The 12,584-nt window shown below is 40.9% G+C and overlaps 2 protein-coding genes across 4 annotated transcripts in view; both read right to left on the minus strand.

Annotated features, from left to right (window-relative positions):
• The window catches only part of HAVCR2 (hepatitis A virus cellular receptor 2), a 48,970-nt gene extending 37,019 nt beyond the window's left edge, over nt 1-11,951 (minus strand). Inside the window, exons 1-2 of one of the 2 annotated variants that reach the window (XM_060416593.1) lie at nt 11,899-11,951; nt 11,462-11,507 (exon numbers count right to left, since the gene is read on the minus strand). The gene's annotated coding sequence lies outside the window, so the exon portion shown is untranslated. The remainder of the gene's footprint in view (nt 1-11,461; nt 11,508-11,898) is intronic. The other variant, XM_027970448.3, reaches the window with a different exon arrangement.
• Nucleotides 1-11,951, minus strand: part of MED7 (mediator complex subunit 7) — a 15,739-nt gene extending 3,788 nt beyond the window's left edge. The window contains exons 1-2 of one of the 2 annotated variants that reach the window (XM_027970450.3): nt 11,899-11,951; nt 11,462-11,507 (exon numbers count right to left, since the gene is read on the minus strand). The gene's annotated coding sequence lies outside the window, so the exon portion shown is untranslated. The remainder of the gene's footprint in view (nt 1-11,461; nt 11,508-11,898) is intronic. The other variant, XM_027970449.2, reaches the window with a different exon arrangement.
• Nucleotides 11,952-12,584: the final 633 nt, after the last annotated feature.

A 12,584-nucleotide genomic window follows, 5' to 3' on the forward strand; every position in this document is an offset into this window, starting at 1 on the left:
GAAGGGGACGACAGATGAGATGGTTGGATGGCATCATCGACTTCATGGATATGAGTTTGAGTAAGCTCCAGGAGTTGGTGATGGACTGGGAAGCCTGGTGTGCTGCAGTCCATGGGATCGCAAAGAGTCAGACACGACTGAGCGACTGAACTGAACTGATATAGCTGATCACTGGACAACATCGTTTTGAACTTGCAAAAGTCCACTCACATGTGGATTTTTTTCAATAGTAAATACTAGAGTACTACAAGATTTATGGGGCTTCCCTGGTGACTCAGTGATAAAGAACCCACCTGCCAGGACAAGAGATGTGGGTTTGATCCCTGGGTCAAGAAGATCTCCTGGGGAGGGAAATGGCAACCCACTCCAGTATTCTTGCCTGGGAAATCCCAGAGGAGCCTGGCGGGCTAGTCCATGGAGTTGCAAGAGTCAGACATGACTTAGTAAATAAGTAAAAACAAGACCCATGTTTGGTTAAATCCTCAGATGCAGAACCACAAATAAGAAGGAATGACAGATACAAAAGGTCAATTCTAAGTTATACTGTGCAGAGGCTGGGCATCCCTAACCTCCCAGTTGTTCATGGGTCAACTATATTTTCATCTATAAGTGAAACAGTCTGGATTCCACACCCCTCACCAGTTATGCCTCATTTCTCTATCCTCTCTACAGCCAAACTACACATGCTGTCTCCCCATCTCCATGTTATAATCACTTGTTTTATATTACAGATTGATTTCCAAAACAAACACCTGTAACTCTAAGGAACACTGACAAAATTAACACTGCTCTAGTCTAAACAAACTCACATCATCTGAGCTTCTGTGATCCAATTCAACTTCTTTTTTTTCTACAATATACTTTACAAATTTTTATAGATTCACTAACTTTTCTACATCCACTACAGAAGTTTCAAACTCAAATATATCTTCAATAACCACAATAACCTCTATCTATTCCATTTTAAGCTTAGGTATATCATAAAATGAGAAGATCCTGAGTGCTCATTTCGACTAATCTTACCAGATTTTCAAGATTTAATTATACAATCCAACATCAGAGATAGCAAGTAATATACTGGAGGCAGATTCATACTTGGAATTTCTGAGTTACTAAGGGCAACTATGGGGCAGTCCTGAGTTTCCACCAACCTATAGTGGTGAACTGGATACTACTGGGAGTCAACTGGATACTGTGATGAGTTACTCTAACTATACCAAGCTACACTTCACTGCTCTACTAGCTTTCTGTTTATCCATTTTTATCAATATCCAATCTGGAATCAACCTCCTTCCTCCACAAATACTAATCAAATTAATCAACAATCACATGACCAAATTCAATGGACATTTTTCTAAGGTGATCTTAATCTCTCAGCACCATTTTCTTCTTTTCAACCAAGTCCCCTTCTCCCTCAGCGTCTGTGATCTTACATTTATGTTTTCCTCCTACCTTACTGGAGGCTCCCTCTCAGTCTCCTTTACTGCTCCTCCTTCTCTATCCAAGTTTTAATGCTGGCATGCATAGAGGAGTGTCCTACAGAGTCACAAACTCAAAAGCCAAAGGGAAAAGACACGGAATATAGAGTTACACATGCAGGGGCAGGGATTAGAGAGAACAGAGCAACTCCAAGCCAGACCTCAAAGCCTCCAGCCACTACCATTCACTCATGAATTAAGATTCACTGCACCTTAGTCTTGATTTTTCAAGAAAGGAAGGAAAAATCCAGATTTTTATGGGGAATTTCTCAGTTTTTAAAAATACTAGCAATTAATTCTGGAATCTGTCAAGTACTGTGAAGTCAAAAAGAATTTATCTCTAACAACCTCTGTGGTCTGCGACCCACTAGTTTTAGGCCTCTGTTTTATGTTCTTCTTGGGATGACCTCAGTCAACTGCATAGCTTTTATTAGCATTTCTATCAGTGGTTCTCGCCCAGGTGTGATTTTTGCCAGCTCAGTTCAGTCTCTCATTCATGTTCAACTCTGCAACCCCTTGAACTGTAGCACGCCAAACTCCCTGTCCATCGCCAACTCCCAGAGTTCACCCAAACCCATGTCCATTGAGTCAGTGATGCCATCCAACTATCTCACCTTCTGTGTCCCCTTCTGCTCCTGCCCTCAATCTTTTCCAGCATCAGGGTCTTTTCAAATGAGTCAGCTCTTCACATCGGATGGGCAAAGCATTGGAGTTTCAGCTTCAACATCAGTCCTTCCAATGAACACCCAAGACTGATCTCCATTAGGATAGACTGATTGGATCTCCTTGCTGTCCAAGGGACTCTCAAGAGACTCTCAAGAGTCTTCTCCAACACCACAGCTCAAAACATCAATTCTTTGGTGCTCAGCTTTCTTTATAGTCCAACTCTCATATCTATACCTGACCACTGGAAAAACCATAGCCTTGACTAGATGGAATGGACCTTTGTTGGTAAAGTAATGTCTCTTCTTTTTAACATGCTGTCTAGGTTGGTCGTAACTTTCCTTCCAAGAAGTAAGCATCTTTTAATTTCATGGCTGCAATCACCATCTGCAGTGATTTTGGATCTCAGAGAAATAAAGTCAGTCACTATTCAACTGTTTCCCCATCTATTTCCAATGAAGTGATGGGACCAGATGCCATGATCTTCATTTTCTGAATGTTGAGCTTTAAGCCAACTTTTTCACTCTCCACTTTCACTTTCATCAAGAGGCTCTTTAGTTCTTCTTCACTTTCTGCCATAAGGGTGGTGTCACCTGCATATCTGAGGTTATTGATATTTCTCCCGGTAATCTTGATTCCAGCTTGTGCTTCTTCCAGCCTAGCGTTTCTCATGATGTACTCTGCATATAAGTTCAATAAGCAGGGTGACAATATACAGCCTTGATGTACTTCTTTTCCTATTTGGAACCAGTCTGTTGTTCCATGTCCAGTTCTAACTGTTGCTTCCTGACCTGCATAGAGGTTTCTCAAGAGGCAGGTCAGGTGGTCTGTATTCCCATCTCTTTCAGAATTTTCCACAGTTTATTGTGATCCACACAGTCAAAGGCTTTGGCATAGTCAATAAAGCAGAAATAGATGTTTTTCTGGAACTCTCTTGATGTTTTGATGATCCAGCAGATGTTGGCAATTTGATCTCTGGTTCCTCTGCCTTTTCTAAAACCAGCTTGAACATCTGTAAGTTCACGGTTCACGTATTGCTGAAGCCTGGCTTGGAGAATTTTGAGCATTACTTTACTAGTGTGTGAGATGAGTGCAATTGTGCGGTAGGTTGAGCATTCTTTGGCATTGCCTTTCTTTGGGACTGGCATGAAAATTGCCCTTTTCCGGTCCTGTGGCCACTGCTGAGTTTTCTGAATTTGCTGACATACTGAGTGCAGCACTTTCACAGCATCACCTTTCAGGATTTGAAATAGCTCAACTGGAATTCTATCACTTCCACTAGCTTTGTTTGTAGTGATGCTTCCTAAGGCCCATTTGACTTCACATTCCAGGATGTCTGGATCAAGGTGAGATATCACAGCATCATCATTATCTTGGATATGAAGATCTTTTTTGTACAGTTCTTCTGTGTATTCTTGCCACCTCTTCTTAATATCTTCTGCTTCTGTTAGATTCATACCATTTCTGTCCTTTATCAAGCCCATCTTTGCATGAAATGTTTCCTTGGTATCTCTAATTTTCTTGAAGAGATCTCTAGTCTTTCCCATTCTATTGTTTTCCTCGATTTCTTTGCACTGATCACTGAGGAAGGCTTTCTTATCTCTCCTTGCTATTCTTTGGAACTCTGCATTCAGATGCTTATATCTTTCCTTTCCTCCTTTGCTTTTCACTTCTCTTCACAGCTATTTGTAAGGCCTCCTCAGACAGCCATTTTGCTTTTTTGCATTTCTTTTTCTTGGAGATGGTCTTGATTCCTGTCTCCTGTACAATGTCATGAACCTCCGTCCATAGTTCATCAGACAATCTGTCTATCAGATCTAGTCCCTTAAATCTATTTCTCATTTCCACTGTATAATCATAAGGGATTTGATTTAGGTCATACCTGAATGGTCTAGTGGTTTTCCCCACTTTCTTTAATTTCAGTCTGAATTTGGCAATAAAGATCATGATCTGAGCCACAGTCAGCTCCAATTAGAAGGCATATAGCAAGGTCTGGAGATACTTAGTTGCCACAACTTGGAAAAGGGGTGTTACTGGCTTCTAATGGGTAGAGGCTGGGAATGCTGTAAACATATAATGCAGCAGGGAGTCCCCCACCACAAAGAATTTTCCCATCCAAAGTGTCAATATATGTGCCAAAGTGGAAAAATCTTGGTCTCTATTTGAGTCTTGGGTTTGTTTTTTTTTTAACTGAAGTATACTTGATTTACAATATTGTGTTAGTTTCAAGCATACAGCAAAGTTATTCAGTTTTTTTCAGATTATATTCAATTATATGTTATTTCAAGATAATGAATATAATGTGCTGTGCTATATACCAAATCCTTGCCGCTTATTTATTGTATATATAAGACTTTGTTAATCTCATACTCCTAATTTACCCCTCTTTCTCCCTCTCCCCTTTGGCAACCAAGTTTGTTTTCTATGTCTGTGAGTCTGTTTCTATTTTGTTTATATATTCATTTGTATTATTTTTAGATTTCACATATAAGTGATATCATATAATATCTGTCTTTCTCTTGATTCATGAGTTTTGATCTCCAGTCTAGACTGCCTCTGGGCTCTCTGTGGATACTTCATAGGGCATGCAAACTTTAAAAAAAAAAAAATTTGATTCCATCTACAATACATACCCTCTAAATCTGCTCCTCTCATAGCTTCTAAAGCTTCTAATCTTTCCTATCTCAGTAAGATGTCCCCATTTTCCACCTAGTATTCCAAGCCAGAAACCTAAAGTTTATCTTAATGCTCCTTTTTTACTAACCTCCTCTCCTCACCATCACTGCCAAGTCCTGAGAGTCCCCTGGAGTAGGAAATGGCAACCCACTCCAGTATTCTTGCCTGGAAAATTCATGGACAGAGGAACCTGGCAGGCTGCAGTTCATGGGGTTGCAAAAGAGCTGGACTCAACCAAGCATGCACACAGGCATGCTGATTCCAAACCCTTGCTATCTCAAATTCATCGGTTCTGACCATGACACCACTCCCTCTTATCTGGAACACAGTGGCTTCGCAGGGATCTTTTTGTTTCCACTACAGTTCGTCCATATAATAGCCAGTCTAATTCTCATACCACATTCCCTTTTACTTATATCCTAGCAATACTGTCTTCAAGTATTCTCATACAATTCTTTATACCAACCTCTTCTGCCTCTAGGTCTTTTCATGTGATTTTCCTCCTGCTTCAGGCACTAGCTTAAAAATGTCACTTCTAAAGATATAACTTCTCTGATTATTCATCAAAAGCAGAACCTGTCTTCCCCCTTTTATTCTCTTCATCAGTATCTGATTTGTGTCCCCAACCAGACTATAAACTCTATGAAGGGAAGGACTATGACTATCACAGTTCTCACTGGGTTCAAAACCACGCACATAAGCTTCATAAGTATTTGTTGGTAGCTCCATTCATTACACAAAAGCTTCAAGTCAAAGGGAATTTGAAAGCAGGTACAAACATCTTTAATGTGTATTTCCTGCTGCAAGTATTTAATGTTTGTCTAATATATGACAATAATGATTATGATGACAAGTAATACTTGAGTGCATACTACTTGCCAGGGACTGTTCTAAACTTCTCTCACGGTTGTGAGAAATCTGAGAAAAGAAAGGTGAGCTTTCCATTTCAAGGATGAGGTCACTGTGGCTCAGAAAGGTTGATCAACTTGTGTAAAGGAAGTAGCCAGAGCCAAAAGATCTCAAACACTACATTATACTATCTTTCAAAGATAAATAAGAAACACTGACTCCATCTTAGTGTTCCTTACAATCTATCAAGGAAAACGGACAAAAAATAACTGTACGTTTTAAGGGTACTACAAAAGACCCACAGATCTGACCACCAAAAATCAATCTAAAAATTCCATATGGGAAAATACATCAGAAGCAAAATTAAAAGATAAGCCTATTTTTCTGGAAGAAGAATGCATGCAAGCTAACAGGGGTAAATACTAGAAATTTAATTATGATTTTTTAAAACATATTTTCTGATTCCATCCCTATGAGAAGAAAAGCACTGACTTCATATTGCCTTTTATTCACAACTCTACCTCTAGTACCTTAAACAATGGCTAGAAGAAGCTAAATCCTCAATAAGGATCCACTGAGTTTTTTTTAACCTGACACCACCTTTATGGCAGAAAGTGAAGAGGAGCTAAAAAGCCTCTTGATGAAAGTGAAAAGGAGAGCGAAAAAGTTGGCTTAAAGCTCAACATTCAGAAAACGAAGATCATGGCATCTGGTCCCATCACTTCATGTCAGATAGATGGGGAAACAGTAGAAACAGTGTCAGACTTTATTTTTTTGGGCTCCAAAATCACTGCAGATGGTGACTGCAGCCATGAAATTAAAAGACGCTTACTCCTTGGAAGAAAAGTTATGACCAACCTAGATAGTATATTCAAAAGCAGAGACATTACTTTGCCAACTAAGGTCCGTCTAGTCAAGGCTATGGTTTTTCCTGCAGTCATGTATGGATGTGAGAGTTGGACTGTGAAGAAGGCTGAGTGCCGAAGAATTGATGCTTTTAAACCGTGGTGTTGGAGAAGACTCTTGAGAATCCCTTGGACTGCAAGGAAATCCAACCAGTCCATTCTGAAGGAGATCAACCCTAGGATTTCTTTGGAAGGAATGATGCTAAAGCTGACACTCCAGTACTTTGGCCACCTCATGCGAAGAGTTGACTCACTGGAAAAGACTGATGCTAGGAGGGATTGGGGGCAGGAGGAGAAGGGGACGACTGAGGATGAGATGGTTGGATGGCATCACGGACTCGATGGACGTGGGTCTGAGTGAACTCCGGGAGTTGGTGATAAACAGGGAGGTCTGGCGTGCTGTGATTCATGGGGTCGCAAAGAGTCAGACACAACTGAGCAACTGAACTGAACTGAACTGATGTTAAAAAAAATAACAGAAAAATAGGCAAAAGATGAAGAAAATGCAAATGCTGAATAAAAGCAAGAAAATATTCAGAATAATACCCTGCTAAGAGCAAATTTTTAAAAGAATCCTTTTTGAAACAATTCCATTCACCATTGCAACAAAAAGAGTAAAATACCTAGGAATAAACCTACCTTAGGAGAGTAAAAGACGTGTATAATGAAAACTATAAGACAATGATGAAAGAAATTAAAGATAACATAAATAAATGGAGAGATATATCATGTTCTTTGACTGGAAGAATCAATATTGTGAACGTGACTATATTACCCAAAGCAATCTACAGATTCAACACACTACCTATCAAATTACCAACATTTTTCACAGAACTAGAACAAAAAATTTTACAGTTTGTGTATGGAAACACAAAAGACTCTGAATAGCCAGAGCAATCTTGAGGAAAAAAAAATGGAGTTAGAAGAATCAACCCTCCTGAATTCAGACTATACCACAAAGCTATAATACTCAACAATATGGTACTGGCACAAAAACAGAAATACAGATGAAAGAAACAAGAAGAAAAGCTCAGATAAAAATCCTCACACCTATTGGGCACCTTATCTTTGACAAAGGAGGCAAGAATACATAAGAGAAAAGACAGCCTCTTCAATAGATGGTGCTGGGGAAACCAGACAGTAAACTACATGTAAAAGAATGAAGTTAGAACACTTCCTAACACCATACAAAAAAAAAATAAACTCAAGATGGATTAAAGACCTACACATAAAGTCAGAAACTGTAAAACTATTAGAGTAAAACATAAGCAAAACACTCACTGACTTGAATTACAGCAAGATCATCTTTGATCCATCTCCTAGAGTAATGAAAATTTAATAAAAAGAAGTAAACAAATGGGACCTAATTAAACTTAAAAGCTTTTGCATAGCAAAGGAAAATTTTTACAAGGTGAAAAGACAACCCTCAGAATGGGAGAAAATAATTCAAATGAAACAACTGACAAAGGATTAATTTCCAAAATATACAAGCAGCTCATGCAACTCAACACCAGAAAAACAAATAACCCAAAGAGTGGGCAGAAGACCTAAACAGTATTTCTCCAAAGAAGACATACAGATGGCCAACAAACACATAAAAAGATGCTCAACATCACTCATTATTAGAAATGCAAATCAAAACTATAATGAGGTATCACCTCATACCAATTAGAACGGCTATCATTTAAAAATCAATGAACAATAAATGCTGGAAAGCCTGTGAAGAAAAGGGAACCCTCCTGCACTGCTGGTGGGAATGCAAACTGATACAGACACTACACAGAACAGCATGATTCCTTAAAAAAACTAGGAACAGAACTGCTATATGACCCAACAATCCCACTACTGGGCATATATCCTGAGAAAACCATAATTGAAAGAAACACAAGTACCCCAGTGTTCATTGAAGCCCTTTTTACAATAGCTAGGACATTGAAACAACCTAGACGTCCACTGACAGATGACTGGATAAGGAAGGTGTGGCACATATACACAATGGAATACTACTCAGCTATAAGAAGGAACGCGTATGAGTCAGTTCTAATGAGATGGATGAACCTAGAGCCTATTATTGGAGAAGGCAATGGCACCCCACTCCAGTACTCTTGCCTGGAAAATCCCATGGACGGAGGAACCTGGTAGGCTGCAGTCCATGGGGTCACTAAGAGTTGGACATGACTGAACGACTTCACTCTCACTTTTCCTTTCATGCATTGGAGAAGGAAATGGCAAGCCACTCCAGTGTTCTTGCCTGGAGAATCCCATGGATGGGGGAGCCTGGTGGGCTGCCGTCTGTGGGGTAGCCCACAGACTGAAGAGACTTAGCAGCAGCAGCAGCAGAGCCTATTATACAGTGAAGTCAGAAAGTCAAATATTGTATGTTAATGCATGCGTATGGAATCTAGAAAGATGGTACTGATTAACCTATTTGCAGGGCAGCAATGGAGACACAGGTATAGAGATCAGACTTGTGGACACAGTGGGGGAAGCACAGGGAGGGACAAACTGAGATAACAGCATGGAAACATGTACATTATAATATGTAAATGTACCATATAGATAGCAAGTGAGAATCTGATGTGTGACACAAGGAGCTCAACCTAGCGACAACCTACAGGGGTGGGATGGGGTAGGAGATGGGAGGGGAGTTCAGGAGGGAGGGGATTTATGTATACCTGTGGCTGATTCATGATATATTCATGATTCATGATTCTGATATATGGCAGAAGTCAACACAATACTGTAAAGCAATTATCTTCCAATTAAAAAAAGAAAAAAAAGGCAAAAAATCCCCACATATATGTAAAATAGCTAATGAGAAGTTGCTGTATAACATGGGGAGCTCAAATCTGGTACTCTGTGACAACCTACAAGTGTGAAATGGAGTGGGGGTCGGGGGGAAGGTTCAAGGGAAAGTTGACATATGTATACTTATGGCTGATTCACAGTTGCCAATTAAGCGATTATCCTTCAATTAAAAATAAATTCTAAAAAAGGATCCTATCCATATAAGACTATCAAGATTTCAAATACTCCATCACTTAACAAACAACACTTTCTATGTGGCAGGTGCTGGATTCCAGCACAGATCACACTCTACCTTTCAGCTTCTTCAGAGTGGTCATGCCAATTTTACAAGCAAGCTCTTAGCTAATCTGGCCCTGCAGGGAAGTCTTCTGCAGTGGAAAACATCCGTTGCCCTGAGGTCCCACTAAACACCATCACAGCCACCATAACACTCTAAGGTGGCAAGCCAGTATCACCAAGAGAATATGGGGAATTCTCATACACAACTGATAGGAAACAAATATGCTTACTTGGAATTAATGTGACAGTATCAAACACTGTAATGCTGATTTCTTTGACCCAACAATCCTTTTTATTATTTTATATTGAAGTATAGCTGATTAACAACACTGTTGCTGTTGTTCAGTTGCTAAGTTGTGTCCAGCTCTTTGCGACCCCATGAACTGCAGCACCTCAGGCCTCCCTGTCCCTATCTCCCAGAGTTTGCTCAAATTCATTTCCACTGAATCAGTGATGCTATCTAATCATCTCATCTTCTGCCTCCCCCTTCTCCTCTTGCCCTCAATCTTTCCCAACATCAAGGTCTTTTCCAATAAGTCAGCTCTTTGCATCAGGTAGCCAAAGTATTGGAGCTTCAGCATCAGTCCTTCCAATGAGTATTTATTGTTGATTTCCTTTAGGACTGACTGGTGACCCAACAATTCTATTTCTAGAAATTTATCCTACAAAAATATTGGTAGAAGTACACAAATCTGTGTATCAGGATATTTAATGCAGCACTGTTTGAAAAGAGCAGGAAAAGCTGGAAATAACCCATACCTTCATCCATACCTTCACCCATATGAGGCCTTGGATAAAATGTCTATATATACACAATATGGCCACTAAGAAAAAAAGGGGTGAAAGTACATGGAATGGAGGGTTATAAATACTGTGTACTGGTTCATTTATTTACAACACACTTATGATAGTTGCAAATAGTTATAACCAATGTTTTAAAACTTTCAAAAATTCAGACTTTTCAGTCTATGAATAATATTCCATATTCTTCAGATTCTTCAAATGTTAACATTTTCCCTCATCTGCCTTATTGGTCTCTCATCTCTTTATCTAAAATACTTCAGTGGGTAGACCCAAATAAGAATGTCCTCTTAGAACCACATAATTAACAAAATCAGAGAATTAGCAATCATCTGGTACTTCAAAATAAATTTCATACAGCCTAGGTTTCACCCCTTCAAGCCTTTTCAGATTGGAATTCCTGTTTTGTGCTTCCCAGAACCTTGTGTAATCCTCTACTTAAACTGCCAATCCCCAAAGGGCAACTAAATGACAGGTATCATTGTTTTATATTCTCTTTTACTTAAGCTTCAAACTAATTCTATGAGTTACTACTACTATCAATTTCATTTTAGAGATGAGGGTCCCAAGTCTGTCTCACCAAGAAGTATCTGTAACCAGATCAAACGGCCAGGAAATGGCATAGCAGGAACTCTCAACCTTGCCTGTTATGGTTGCACAGCACAAGCTCCTTTAAATCAGTAAACAATGAAGCATCTTAGAGTACAAATGGAAACTGACATACAACAGAAATCATGTTTGTTTATACCACTTCTCCAGACTAAACTTGTCAAAGGCAATGGAGGTTTTTCCTAAGACATGCGTCAAGCATCAAAGCTGATTATCAGACTCAAGATCATCTTCTAGTGTTTGTTCCGTTCTGACGGATTTAACCCAAAAAAGAAAGGTATTGTAGGGTCTTATCTCCAGACGTTCGACTCGTTTATCTACTGTAAACGGAGCTGCTGGAATGTAGCTTTAAAACCTCCCCAGAAGATCTAATGAATGACGCCTGGGACCTACCTCCTTCCCCGTCTCCCATTAAATCTTTTGATTTCAGGAATGCTCCCTGAGGAAGAAGGGCGAGACTGGTTAGGGACAAGGCCAGAGAGAGGCCAGAAGACGTGGCGAGGCCACACAGCTCGGTAAACCAGCGGAGCGGGTCTAGAACTCAGGTGTGCCAACCTCCGGCCGGGCTCGGCCTCCCCCCGGAGGCGGCCTAGAGCCCGCCGCGCAGAGGGTACCTTCCCACGAGAGGCCAACTACCCCCACCCACCCCTGACCCCGGCTTCGCGAGCTGCGGGGAAGGTCGCGCTCTCTGAGGAACGCCGGAGAGGAAGGCGGACGAACGTACTCAGCACCAGGCCTCCCCGGACTCCCAGCCCTCCCAAAGGAAGCAGCGGGGTCCGGAAAAAGAAATGTACGAGGAACTGAGGCCCAAGCCGTCGCCGCCCACTTACTTCAGCTCTGGGCTTACACTAGCAGCCGCCTTCTCCACCTCAAGCCGAAATCCAACTTCCGGCCTCCACTTCCAGGAAGAAGCCACTGATACTGTCCTTTGATTGGCTGGAAAGAGCTGTCCTTTAACCGAGGCTCTAGTCCCGCCTCTGTGACGGTTGGCTCACCGTTTCGCGGGCGCATACTCCCTCTCCCCAGCCACCCCTTTCCTCCTACCTTCCCTCTGGCACCTCCCACCCTTCCGTGATTCTGCAGCAGCCACAGGGTTTGGGGTCGCGAAGAATGTGTTACTATTAAAAGTAGCTATTCTTTGCTTTCTTTTTCTATTTTCCTGAATATTCGCTGGAAGGACCAATGCTGAAGCTGGAGCTCCAATACTTTTTCCACCTGATGTGAAGAACTGACTCATTGGAAAAGAGCCTGATACTGGGAAAGATTGAAGGCAGGAGAAGAGGGTAACAGAGGAGGAGATGGTTGCATGACATCACCGACTCAAAGGACATGAGTTTGAGCAAGCTCCTGGAGTTGGTGAAGGACAGGAAGGTCTGGCGTGTTGCAGTCCATGGGGTCGCAAAGAGTCAGACACGACAGCTATTTAATATTGTGAAAATCAAGTCAGTATTTGGATACCAATTATCTGAGGATCCAGTAAAGTCCACCCCTTTGTGACTGTCTGTATCAGTCTGAT

This window comes from Ovis aries, chromosome 5 (assembly GCF_016772045.2).
Source record: "Ovis aries strain OAR_USU_Benz2616 breed Rambouillet chromosome 5, ARS-UI_Ramb_v3.0, whole genome shotgun sequence".
Classification (NCBI taxonomy): Eukaryota; Metazoa; Chordata; class Mammalia; order Artiodactyla; family Bovidae; genus Ovis; species Ovis aries.